The sequence below is a fragment of the Gopherus evgoodei genome, chromosome 7 (genome assembly GCF_007399415.2).
Source record: "Gopherus evgoodei ecotype Sinaloan lineage chromosome 7, rGopEvg1_v1.p, whole genome shotgun sequence".
Lineage (NCBI taxonomy): Eukaryota > Metazoa > Chordata > Testudines > Testudinidae > Gopherus > Gopherus evgoodei.
Window position 1 is genome coordinate 122,732,339 of NC_044328.1, and position 12,823 is coordinate 122,745,161.

The 12,823-nt window shown below is 38.9% G+C and overlaps 1 protein-coding gene across 1 annotated transcript in view; it reads right to left on the reverse strand.

The window, feature by feature from the left end:
- TAFA1 (TAFA chemokine like family member 1) overlaps nt 1-12,823 on the reverse strand; it is a 345,895-nt gene that overhangs the window by 129,024 nt on the left and 204,048 nt on the right. The gene's annotated exons all lie outside the window — the stretch shown is intronic.

Sequence of the window (12,823 nt, forward strand, 5' to 3'; positions counted from 1 at the left end):
CCCATGTACAGTCCTGCTGACATGAAGTGAATGAGATTCCATGGGAGAGGAAGTCTGCACTAGGGGGAAATCACAATATAGGATTAAAGCCCTAATCAGCCAGACCTCTTTGGCCTGTATGATTGTACTGACTGGATAGCCATCTGTCTTGGATGGTTTAGACACAACAAGTCCTGCATCTTGGCAGGGGATTAGACTAGATGACCCTTCTGATCCCTTTTAACCCTATGATTCTATGACATTTTGTAAGACCTTGTCTGCAAGCATGTTTGGGGAATTCTTTAGGAATTCAGCTGTTCTTGGAGGTGTGTAGGCAGACTTCAAGCTTGTAGAGGAAACTTGACACCAAACTAATCTACATCAAAAAAATAATTCTGCTCCAAATACTGGAAACTCAAGAAGCAAACCTGAAAATTGCTGAATTGGTGATTTAACTTTATTTTATAACCAAGGTTTTTGAGGTGTTTCTAATATGTAGTAATTGTAAAATTCAGGAAAATAAACACAGCATGATACATTTAACCTGATGGATGCGTGCACTTGTGTATCTCTGTAAAACTGTCTGTTTTTAAAAATAATGCTATCAAAGAAAAAACAATTTATAGTATTGTCTTTTTGATTCCCACTCTCCCATGAATGAGCAAGTTGGGTTATTTTATTTATTATCTTCATTTCTTTGCTGTTATTGTTATTACAGGAACTGCACTGTTTATTTCAAAGAAATAGATATTTGGCTTTAACCACTGCTAAATGGAGATCTTTATGAATGCAGGTTACTATAGTTACAGTGGCATTGTGGGTAACTTTTTCATTATAACTGCTGCATGTTTATATATAAACAGCTGAACTGCATTTTTCAACTTTAATCTAAGAAGCCACACGAACTGCTTTGATTTTAAATTTGCTGATCAAGCCTATGACATTAAGAAGTACAAGATCAGAGGGAGAAGACAACCATAATTCTACTCTGCATATTAAAAAAAACAAGAACTTCAGAAAAAAATACCTGCTCTTTAGAAATCTTGAAAATAAACTTGATACACACTGGAGTGAGTCTGTAATCCACATGCCTAATAGGGAGACCTCTTTAAGAGATCTATAGAGAAGGGGTAAAAATGAGTTATGTCTGGGTCACCGTTGCTAGGCAAACAAACAATTAACACTCCACACTCAGAACTTTCTGGAATTGGGTGTGGTAGTTTGGGGCATGGTCAATAGGTTCCCTGTAGCAGGACTCAGACTCCATTGAGGGCAAGTAGTTAGCGAAGCTGTTTTACAAAAGGCCACGTGACCTGTGTGGATTGGGAAAAGCTGAGCCACAGGAGCAGAAAGCAGGCAAGGTTTTGCCACCCCAATTTTGAAATACTTTGCAGCAGGTTAGTGATATTGGTTAACCCTCCAGCAGGGAAGCCCTGGCAGTGTTAATTACAGAAAGGGGAAATTGGGAGGGGAAGCTAATTTCTTTTATTTTAATTGCATACTTTGAATGTTTTGATTTTAGCCAAACTGTTTTAGTTCAATTGTCTCAACTAGCATGATTTACCAACTCTTCTCTTATTTAAATGATGATTTTGCTATTCTCAATTGTGTATTTTTCTTGTAACAGGTTTTTTTTTTAATGTATATACTTAATCTGATAGGTTGGCTAATTAGTTAGTTGACTAGCTAGCTGAGTGACTTCAGCAGAGGAGGAAGAAGAGTCTGTATGGATTCCAGTTGGAGGTTTCTGCAAGCAAGAGGAGAGAAGATATTGTTGTGGTGCTCTTTACCAAAATCCATACTGTCTACTGAGTCGTAAAAGACCGAAGCTAGGTGAACTCAACCTAAACTTTTGGGAACTGAGTTATTTATGTTTCTGTGGGGACTGACCTGTTTATATTTAATTTGTTGTCTTTATTTAAGGATAACTGAAGATAATGCATGTGGATTATGAAATAGCCTTATTATGTTGTAGGAATTAAGTTATTGTTATGTTTCTTTATCATATGATTTTCATAATGTTGGTATTTAAGAATTAAGTTAATTCCTTTTGTTCTTTTGGACTTGGTTGTGGGGAGGTTGGCCCCATGCAAGTCTTGCGGAAGATCCCAAATGACAGAATTCTGGGATTCCATGTGCTTGGGCTTTTTAGGCACTGGAAAAGGGCAGTGAAATAAACTCTAGCCCATCCAAAGGTTACAAGTCCACATCCCACCATGATCAAATAAGGCCCCAGTTCAGCAAAATACTTAAACACATGCTCAACCATCTCCTGTATTTAGGGGAAATTCAGATATGGATGCAAACTTTAGGCCTCAGTCCTATTTTCTATTAACTCATTGGATGATAACTGGTATAAAAAAAATTTCCTTCATTCTACTGACATCATAATGTTTTAAAATCTGTTAGACGATAAACATCTGATCACAAGAGAAAATTTACCCTTAAAAATAAAAATAATAATAGCTGTTCCTGCATGTTATCTTATAAGCAATAGTCCCAAGACTTTAATATGATTTAAATTTTAAGGAACAGGACAAGTGTCTCTTCATACTATCATCAATGGTAGGTTGGTGGACCAGACACATTTTAAAATCAGTTATTTTGATAAAAGGTTTCATTTAGAATGGATACTACTACACGAGGTTACTACAATGTCCTGATCTGGTACCATAGTTTTTCCTCTATCCAAGGACTGCAAAGGGGGAAAACACAAACTAATCTATGGCTTTTCTCCTCTCCCATCGTTAGGGAGCAGCCTCTCCGCAACTTCAGCTGAGCTGAAACCACACAGTGCCTTCGCCGATTAACAAGAAAATGGGGCAAAGTGACCAGGATGGTTCCTTCAGTGTTCTGAGGAAGGACTACACAGACAGAATACCACAGAAGAGGAAAAGAGCGACATTTAAATACATTTCATTCACTGTGTCTCACACATCAGCCAAGAGCTGATGAAGAGATTCCCAGCACCGAGAAGAAACTACAAATTGAAAAGGGAACACCTTCAGGGGGTTGTAGAAGGAAAAGACTGAACCTCCTAGTCACTCCCTTCCAGAGTTCCTTTCTCAAGGATTTCTAACAAATCAAACACAAGGAGATAAAAAAAAATAAGACCTTCCTTGCCATGACCCCAAGAACCCTTCTTTCTCAGCTAATTAAAAAAAAAAGCTGTTTGTTTTATTCTTCCAAAGGTAGACCAGCCTACTGCTGGTGCATTTTGTGAAGAAAAATTCCCAAGGGGACTACGTCCCAGACTAGAATTTGGAGCTCTGCAGTCTTATTAGCTTCTCTGTCTCATAATAGTTGGTGTCTCATTGAGGCAGATAGGTCAGACTGCAAAACTGACAAAAATGTGATGTTTTCGGCACATTAACCCAGCTCAAGGCATCCTAGAGAAACAATGTTTGCACCAGTTGCAGAATTGATCTTGCCCTCAAAAACATCATGCTTACATACCTTGTCTAGTACAGTAAACTGAAAATTGGGAACTAAACAAAATTTCCAAAACCTTCACTTCAGAAACTGGTTATGGTTGATAAGTAACAACACTGTTGTCCAATATAAACATGATTTACAAAACCCAAGTATTGCAAGCAAGGAAATGAATAGTAAAAGACATCACATCTTGCATTCCCAACAAAATCAAATATAAAGACACACACACTTCATCATATCAAAACTTTAACTCTGGTCCAAGATTTGTTTTTAAAAATGTATTATTTTTGTTATCTTTATTTCAGTATGCAAACATTTGCTTTGAAAGTATATGGTTAAATGGGAAACATTGCAACCTTAACTATAGTGAAGCTACTCCCTCACACGTGCTGCAGAGCTGGGAATGAAAGCCTGGTCCATCAGTGCCAAAAATCCAGGCCTCTACACGTGAGCTAAAGGAACAGCTCTGAGTTTTCAGTTCTGGAACCAGCTGTCTAACCTGGAACCAAGCAACAGGAGAGGACATGTTCAGATACACCCACATATATTGTCTGATCCAAAAGAACATGCTTAAATGTTACTAGTTCTTCTTAGCATATGTGCAACGTGCCTCCTGTGGCATGTGCCAAGGATTCATCACCATATTTGGTCCACTGGTTGAATCATTAGCTTCCCTAGTCCGGGTACTGTTGAGTGTGTGACATGAACGCTGATCCATGGCCCCCCTTACTCATGTTGTAAGTATACAGATATGCACATGCTGAAGCCTTTGCAGGCTCAGTGTCTAAAGAGTCTTATCAAAAAAAACCCAAACAAACAAACAAACAAACAAACCCACAACCTAAGAACATTCTCTGAGACTTTGATCAAAAGATCCCAGTGTTGCATTCTTTCTGCCCCTAAAACATCCACTGAAGTCAAGAACTTTTGCACACTCAAAAAATGCAAGACCAGCCCCAAATGTGATTCTTCACAACATAAAATAGTACAAAATCAAGAATTATTTTTCGGAGGGTATATCCCTGTATCTTCTAGAGAAGGCTGTTCCCGCTAATAAGTCTATTCCTTGCATTCCACATGTTGTGATTTACAGCTTTATGGGTAGATCATTAATTTTTTTAATTCAGTGGTGTATCTCCTTTCTAACATTTGCATTTCAATTCCTCCAACTTTATGCACACAGAGCAGGATTGCTTATTTAAAATAACACATTTTTAATATGGGCATTAGTGCTGCTTTAGGAACAAAATAATCTTTACCCTTCCCTAGATTAGTGTATCTCTCTTTTAATTACAACACGAACGGTTAGAAACTTTTCTCATGCACATATATTCTCTGGGAATTATCTAACTAAAATATAATTAATCATCTTCTGTCAAGCTTTTATTATACCCACTGCTCTCTAGAGTCATTCCTTTATTTCTTCTTAATTCATATTCCTCTGACCTTCCTCTTCACTCTGTTACCACAGACCTCAGGTGAATTTCAGTCGACTGCTCAGAAATGACTGGATATTGTTAAACCCATTTGTCAACCATATTATCAGCTCACAAACATGAGATCTCTGCATATGCTTAGCATTTTCCATATATAGCAGTCCAAGTATTCACATGGACAGCATCTGTCAATGTTGACAAAAATTAAATTTCGAAACTGCTGTAAATAATAAAGCAGTCATATAAAGATTATTTCTCTGGTGCATAAGCTACCAGTAAACATGATTTGCATGTTGTGCTTACAGCTGTTTCAACATGAGCTGTTTGCTGTGGTTCATTAACATGATTTGATTTGTCAGATTCCAGGATAGTTGCAAGTTTCTGTGTAACCGCCCCAATGTATTGCATCACTGTAGCGACAGCTCAGATTTTCAGAACTCTGCACATGCATGCAGGAAGGGTGAGCTGAACTGAATAATAAACGTTAGAAACCGATCATTAGTCATGTTTTTGGACAGAAAGAGAGAAAGCATGTGTGCCCTCTAAGGAAACATATCTAAGTATTATGAAGTACCAATAACACAGGCAATTTCATTATACAAAAAAAAAAACCAACCCAAAAAACCTGCACTTTTTCAAAGGACCGGATCCAATGGCCATTTAACTCATTGGTTCTATTGAATTTAATTGGAGAATTAGATTGGGCCCCAATCCAGGCACCTTCCAGAACAAGATGTTTGAAAGCAATGCAGAATACTTACAAGATAGTTGACCTAGAAAATAAGGGCTATGTACTCAGGAAATAATTTATCCTAGAACCCAGGTAAAGCTAGAACTGTGCAAATCATTTTCCCACATGAACATTTCTCCATTTCACCCAAGAAGATTTTATGCCCACACTATTTCATTCATGACATTTCAGAGCACTGGATTTTGTGGGAGTGTTTTGCTTCTTGGTGGTCAACTCAAGTTAAAGCATGAAAGGGCAGAGTCAGAAAAAAGTTATTGTGTCCACATGCTACAAATGTATTCCAAATAAAAAAAAATTATACTAAGATGGAGCTAAGTTTCAGAGTGCATATTAGTAACATAAAAAATCCAATCATATGAAGGATATGGAAAAGCACTAATCAAGACACGCAAACAACCTTAACACCGCCTTGTGGTGACACCATGGAATAACCACATGGTTAGGTATCAGAGGGGTAGCTGTGTTAGTTTGGATCTGTAAAAGCAGCAAAGTTCTGTGGACTAACAGACGTATTGGAGCATGAGCTTTCATGGGCGAATACCCACTTTGTCAGATGCATGTTAGGATTAATGCATTTTAATGTTCAGATGTACCATGGAACATATCAATGAAAGACAGAAGTATCATAGAAAACTCAACATAGAGTTACATGAATAATCTGGCACCAGCTTTATACTTACACATCATTAGACAGAAGCAGAGATCCTAGGCACTGTCCTAATGAACTTTTGCTGCTGCCAATGCTGCCCTTGCTGCCATCCCAGTTCTCTTAGTAGAGAATGAGGCTACAGGCATAGTTGAAAACAACTCTATGGGTGCTCTTGAGCTGCACCTGTAATGCTATAAATTCATAGAGATTACATCCAGAAGGGACTGGTCTGATTATCTAGTGTGACCAGATACATAACTCAAGTCACAGAGCTTTACCCAGTAATTCCTACTTCAGGCCCATAACTTCTGTTTGAGTGATAGCACAGCATTTAGAAAGCCACCTGGTCTTGATTTAACGACTACAGCTGAAGCATCCACCACATCCCTAGGTAAGTTGTTCCCGCGTTCAGTTAGCCTCACTGATAATTTGTGCCTTATTTTAAATCTGCATTTGCCCACCTTCAGTTTCCAACCACTGTATCTCATTATGACTTTAATACTAAATTAAACAGCCATCTACTCTAAGTGACTGGGACCACAAATTCCTCCTTCCCACATTTATGCATTTACTGTACCAGCACAAACTCTATTCTTCAGGCTTCCATTTCCCTGGCCTCCATTAGCTATTGTGCACCTGCTGTCTCCTTGTCTGTTCTCCTCCATTCCCATCCTCTTCCTGCCTGCCATACCACTCTCAGCCTCACAAAAAGGGGAATGAAGAAAGTGATATTATGTGTGTCTGCCTGTCTCTCTCTCCCTCCATTATGAGTCACAGAAGTACACTCTGGAATGTTAAGTTCTGCTTGAAAGTAAAAACCGAAAAATAAATCCGCTACCTGACTTCAGGCCTTCTTTGTAAAGACAGTGCGAGGCATCGGGCACTGTTTCACATAGAACTGTAGACATCTGTCTTGTGTAAAAAACACCCACTGGTTGTCTTTTTTGTATCTGTGGAACTTCCTGGAAAATTGTGTTCTTCCTGCAACATTTTTTCACATCAATTAAAACTTTGTCGACATGCAGTATGGTGCTAACTATTTACCCTGTTTGGACTAAAACTAAAGTGTCCATGCAGCTTTTAGTGGTGTATTCTCAAGCTCTTTCTAAGCTGGTTGGGTTTCAACAGCTGGATGAAGTCACAGGATATTTCTTCAGAATCCCTGATAACCTGAGCCTGTCCCATGTGCTCAAGAGCTTATTAGAAGGGCATAACACAGTTCTGAGCTCTTTACCCTCCATAGAGAAATGCACATGACCTCACCAACTGCAGGAATATTATAGGGATCTAAATATAAGTCTGCCTATTGTAATCTCCATTTTGACACAAAATTGCAAGTGACTCTGTGCACAACCTCATTGTCTATGGTAAGATACCCTCTAAAGTATGCTGGACCATTGCTGTGTCCTACCCTTTCTCCATAGGGAAAGAGCTTCAGAACAAAAAGTCTCTCACAAGTAAGACACCCTCTTATTAATGCCAGACAGGTAGCATCAGTTCCAGGGAAGCCTGGTTCAAGAAATGAAATGTGGCAGGTATGATAGCTGAACTGATCCAATCCTAACAAAAACAAGTGAAAAAAAAGAATGAAAAAAAACCATGTAGAAGCAAGAGAAAGGTCAACCTTTCCCAGGGTTCTTCTATTTATCAAAAGAGATACTGGGAAGGATTATTAGCAATCCTACAACAGAAGAGGCTGACAATCTCAAGAAAAAGCAACTTCTCTTGATATCTTATTCCTTCCTCCCTAAACTCCTACTCCAATTTCATTCACAAATCATACAATTCAGTGCAGTCTTAATAATAAATAATAAATAATAATAATAATAATAATAATAATTAATAAATCATCTGCTGCTTTGGAAATATCAGTGCATGCCTAAAGTTCTCTATCAAGGTGCTGTAACTAGACTTCACTAGGGCCCTGATCCAACAAGGTATCTAAGCAGGTGAGTAGCCCACTTTAATTTATAGGATTACTCACATGCTTAAAGTTGGGCACATGCTTAAGTATGTAGTTGGATCATGGCCCCATGGGCCAAATTCTACTTTGTAATATACATTCAATTCTTCCACTGGAAGTTACAAGCATATAACTGGGGCAGAGTTTAGATAAAGAAGGCCATCATTTTGAATATTCTTACTCTTTACCTTGCCTGCATCCTTCCCAGAGTAATGCTCCTGATCACATGAACACCATTGGTCTCATCTGCTGAGTTATCAACTGAAATGAAACCAATACAAATCCAAATTGGAGTGGACCTCTGTAGCATAGTTAGCTATGCAGTACCCAGTTACTATACAGACTTTTTCCCCCCAGCAGAAGTGTTACTGCATAGTTCTCACTTCCAGCACATTTAACTGATTATTACACACTATGTATGGTCCATGGTATCCAATAGGTGGTTTATTTGGATTAAAACATATTTTTCTTCCATCTATATTAAACAGTTAAGGGAACTAAAAGGAGCAAATTATGGATGCATAGCACTGCTGAAGTGTCAACAATTCTTTACCAGGCTGTTACATGAAGCTTGGTTTTATTTTTATTGTTTTGCACAGTTAAAAGCCAGATCTGCATTCGTTTCTGAATAAGTATTCAAATAAATTCCAACTGTGAACATATGATCCATCCTTCTGTGTGCAGGAACAGGTGTTCCCTGTTTGGATTTTATAAAAAAGTGCACTTGCCTACTCACCCACATGCCAGTGTGTTGCCATCCAATGTAGCTATGTTTTCTGTTAGAACCAGGTGTTCAATATGTAGTCGGGCTCTCATATAAAGGATGTATTTCAAGTTACAGAATGCCTATGAATGTGTCCTGGGTCAACACAAATAGGAGTATGGTGGTTGTTTTTTTAAACCCATGCTATATATTACTTTTATTCGTTCTCAAACTATTGTTTAGCTGAAAGGGATTTCTTGGGGCCTGATTCTACCACCCTTACTCATGCTGAGCTGTGGCTACTTGCAAGCAGTTGTGGTGATTACTCGAGTTCGGTTATCCTAACAGTTGCAGAACGTGGCCCTTTGACTTTTGCAGACAGAAAGCTTCTTGACCCAGCTCAAATGCTCTGTCCTTTCTAATGAAGAAACAAAGGGTAAAATCCTAGCCCTATTGAAATCAACAGTAAAATTCCCATTTACTTTAACAGGTCTAGGATTTCACCCAGTACACATATATAATTTTAAATGATACAGTTTTAGAAAAATCAAACACACAAAAGGAAAAAAACAAACAAAAAAAATCACAAGACAATCAACTGTCCCATTCATTCTCCAGTATAGTACCTACTTGAAAATTTCAGTCTAACTAACCTATTTTTACCTTCTAATTCTTTGTGAGAGGATATGGTGTATGAGCTACCTAGTTAAGGAACTTTATTTCAAATGCTATGAAAGTCCACTCCCTTGGGCACAAACCAGGCTGCTCTCTACACAGAACTTTTCCTATTGGCTCACCACCATCACTAACCCTGACCTTGGATGGCCCACCTTTCTCAGACAGGTGTGTGTTCCATTTTAGGCACATGCACCACATTTCAGAGGAGAGTCAGGACCCAGGCTAGAATTTCACTGCAACAAGCGGCCATCCCAGCTGAAGACCCGCAGAAGATGGGAGTCCAACCCAAGTGAATGGGTTGCAGAAGGAGGAAGGTTGCTCACAAGACAAGTGTTCTGTTCTTATATTGAGAACAGGAAGATAGTTGTGGTTGTTTGGGAGGGGGAAGGAAATGAGAAGGATGGGGGAAAATTACCTGAAAAGAGGGAAGGGAAAAGAGATGGAGGCAACTGATTTGATGAGAAAAGGAATTTCTTCACCTAGAGCTCCAGTATACCTAGGATCATCATTTTCCACACCAGCTTTCAGTAGATCAGTTTGGTCCTGGTCATTTCATAAGCATCAGTGCCAAATTAAGAATGATGGCTTTGTAATGCATGCTCCTGAACATCAAACACAAATCACTCGGGCTGGTCTGGAGCCTATCCCAGAGTTAGCTTCTTATTACTGAATCAGTTCTGCAAGTGCAGTGTAAAAATTAAAGGATTGTAAAGCTTGATTTTAAAGCAAACCCTGCTGCAGATTGAGTAGTTTTTCCATGTCTGCCTATTTATTTATTGAAGTAAAAAAAGCTTATAACAAAGCAGGAGAAATTCAACAATGGAAACTCTCGAGGCTGACTTTAAAAATTCATAAATGGAAAATTAAGATAAATAAGAAAATCAGTGAAGTGGACCAGATCAGGTAGGGAAAAAAGGAAGAAGCCATACCCTACAACAGAAGCGTACATACAAGACCTTGATAGAGCATTAGATGCTATAGGATGATTGCAATGAGTATTACAGATATAAAACTCCATCACAAATCAGCTTGGTAACAGCACATGAGCAGGCTTGCAATGACCTCAACACACTCGCAGGCTCTCTTATCAGCTAAATTGCTTTGCAGAAGCTCACTTCATGTCCTTGACCACATTTGAAAAGAATTTGTCTCCAGCTTCCAAACAGCAGACTTCCAAATATCTGAGGGTGTATTTTTTTCATTAGCCATCCTCTTTTCTAAATGCAGTATTTTCCTTCTTCTTGCTGTTGATGTATGAGTGAAGATCTAAAATGACTTGGAGGCTATGGTGTTCATTTATCAAATGAACCAGCTGTGAATTTAAGTGGCTAATGGTAACAAAAATCACATACTGTAGTGGGTGAAATAGGACAGTTTGAAAGGACTTAATATTAGCAAATCCACAAACGGTTTTCAACTAGACAGGATTGAGAACTTCCACAATATAGAAAATCCCAGGCATGTTGCTATTTTATTATACAGGGTCATATTTTGATACTTTGACTTACAGCATCAGTTCAACAGGGCAACTCACTAAGGGCCAGATCCTGAGTCCCTTATTAACGCTAGTGAGCAAGTTACTCACGAGTGGTCCCATTTACTTCAAGGGAAGAAATCATGTTAGTAACTGCTCACCAAAGTGAACGCCCTAGCCCAAAGTTGGTGGAGTTTATTGCTGTGTAGTAGGATGTCAGAATCTGGCCAATGGAATCAATCTGTTGTAACTCATATGTATTAATACAAAAGTTACATATACCCTCTGAGCTGCAACACTAAACATACAGGAGACGAGAAACAAGAGTAGATGGTAGATCGACTGTAAGGGGATGTTATCTAGTGGTTAGAACTAAAGACTTGGAACAAAGAGTACTGGTGACTAGTTCAATCCCTGCCATTGTCTCAGTGTGGGCCAAATTGTGCTGAACAGGCATCATCCATGCAGAGTCATCCACCCAAAGGATTGTACCTGTATCCCTCCCTGGTGTACACAAAAGTGCCCACATTGCCCTGGATGGCATAGCTCGTTCCAGCTGACCCGCTCAATAAGCTGGTAGAGATAGTTCGCTCGCTCTGTGTTCTACCCCTTTCCCCACCCTGTGAGTGTCTAGCTATTTAGACTAAATTATTTAGAGCAGAGTCTGTTACTCTGTAGCATGATAGACCCCATTCTTGGTTGGCCCTCAGGTTCTACCATAATAAACAATAGCAGAAAATTCCTATTTTTAATAAACGCAAAGATGCCATAGATATGCAAAAATATTAAGATGTTTGGAAAAAATAGCTGGAAATATCCTAACAGATGCCATATGTATATGAAGAACAGGTGTGTATTTACAGGAGTACAATTCTACTTATAATTAAATAATGAAAATACTTTAAAAACAGAATTATTTAGCACAGCACAAAATGGAGGTTATGTGGTGCTCGAGATTTATTTCACCTATCATTGTTTCATATGATGGGTCATACTTCATTACCTTTTGCTCCAAACCAAATTTGATTAGGGACTATAATCTGATTCCACATAATGAGGATACTATTTAGGACGCATGTTTTAAATGGGGCTCTGTGTGTGCCATTTGTTAGGTTAATGAATATAACAACTGAGAGGGTTTTTATGTTTCATGGGTGATTTGGTGTGAAATAAATAAAATATAAAAATGTGCAAAACTGGTTAGAAAATGGCATTTCAACCAAAACAAGCCATTAATTACAGAAGATGCAACTACTTCTACATGTCCTTCATTGATCTTCACATGGATAGTGCTCTTTAGAAACTGTACAGAAAGGCAAACAACATCTTCAACACTATCTACTTTATTCCAGCACCTGAGATACCTCTGACGTTGCTGGGGTAGTGCCCTCTTGTGGCCCTTCAGGGCACAACTCACTCTGCTGAAGGTCTCTTTTGGTCTACTTCTGTCTCACAGGGTACGTCTACACTACAGGATTATTCTGATTTTACATACACTGGTTTTGTAAAACAGATTGTATAAAGTCAAGTGCACGCGGCCACACAAAGCACAATAATTCGGTAGTGTACGTCCATGTACCGAGGCTAGCATCGATTTCTGGAGCATTGCACTGTGGGTAGCTATCCCATAGTTCCCGCAGTCGCCCCCGCCCATTGGAATTCTGGGTTGAGATCCCAATGCATGATGGTGCAAAAACAGTGTCGCTGGTGATTCTGGGTAAACGTCATCACTCATTCCTTCCTCCGCGAAAGCAA